The sequence below is a fragment of the Diaphorina citri genome, unplaced genomic scaffold (assembly GCF_000475195.1).
Source record: "Diaphorina citri unplaced genomic scaffold, Diaci psyllid genome assembly version 1.1 scaffold122, whole genome shotgun sequence".
In the NCBI taxonomy this organism is placed as follows: domain Eukaryota; kingdom Metazoa; phylum Arthropoda; class Insecta; order Hemiptera; family Psyllidae; genus Diaphorina; species Diaphorina citri.
This window is the reverse complement of record NW_007377559.1, coordinates 276,946-278,007: the sequence shown is the minus strand read 5'-3', so window position 1 is coordinate 278,007 and position 1,062 is coordinate 276,946. Positions and strand designations below refer to the sequence as shown.

Sequence of the window (1,062 nt, the reverse complement as noted above, 5' to 3'; positions counted from 1 at the left end):
TAAATGGTCGATTCCTATGTAAAAAGTTGGGAAAAATCCAAATCCGAGGTCAAAAATCCGAAAAAATAACTGTAAAAAGTCGAAGATTCAATTTTTATTTTCCGTTCTAATGAAAGAGTTCAAAGATGTGTGACGTCAGACTTTACGCAGTTGTTTTTTTCGTCCGCTAGGTAGCGCCAGTATGCAAGCACGCTTGCGGAGGAGCAAAAAAAAAAAATGCGCAGAAACGTATGCGCACAAACACTTTAATGTGTTGCCTGCGAGGGAGCTTTGCTCGGGACATTTGATGTGACGTCATCGTGTACGGGAGCTTATGCCGTGACGTCAAAGTTTACGATTTACTGGTATTTTTAAAATCAATTTATCTCGGGAAAAGTCGTAAGAAAAGAAAAATTCCGTTGGTCCTCATTTTTCCTGCTCTATGACTTTGAAACATCACCCAAGTAAGCGCAACTGATCTATTTATTATTTTACAATCAGTCTTAATTATTATTTTAAACAATGATATGATCAAATTTAAATATTTAGAAATTATACTTCGATGGCACTAAAGATTTTCCTACACAAAAAACCATAGTCATTTCCCTCCCTTGAACATAAATGGTCTCTCAGGAACTTCTGTGTTACATAAAGATATTGAAAGTAATATTATTACTATTAACTGTCTTTTCAATTAAAATTTTGTGTTGTATAATTTATTTAAACTAATTATTGTTATATTATATGGACATTACTGACATTAGAAGCAGCTTTAGAATGACTGTGCTGATATGATTTCGAAGAATAAAGATCCTTTTATGTATTTTAAGTCGTGATATTTGCCCAACTATGAATTTTAAAGATTTTTTTCTATTTATTAAAGTTTGCTAACATATGCTAAAGCATAAGAAAAAAATTCATTCATATTTCAGCTGTTTCTTGTGAGCTGTGAGCTGATAGGTTACATTAATTTATGATGTATTTCATATGTTTGTCTATTTTTTTTTTTTTTTTTTTTTTTTTTTTTTTCTCTTTTTTTTTATTTTTTTTTTTTTTTATTTTTAATTTTTTTAAATTTCAAAA

General features: G+C 29.8%; 1 protein-coding gene across 2 annotated transcripts in view; it reads right to left on the bottom strand.

Moving 5' to 3' along the window:
- LOC103524809 (A-kinase anchor protein 9-like) overlaps positions 1 to 1,062 on the bottom strand; it is a 10,763-nt gene that overhangs the window by 8,260 nt on the left and 1,441 nt on the right. The gene's annotated exons all lie outside the window — the stretch shown is intronic.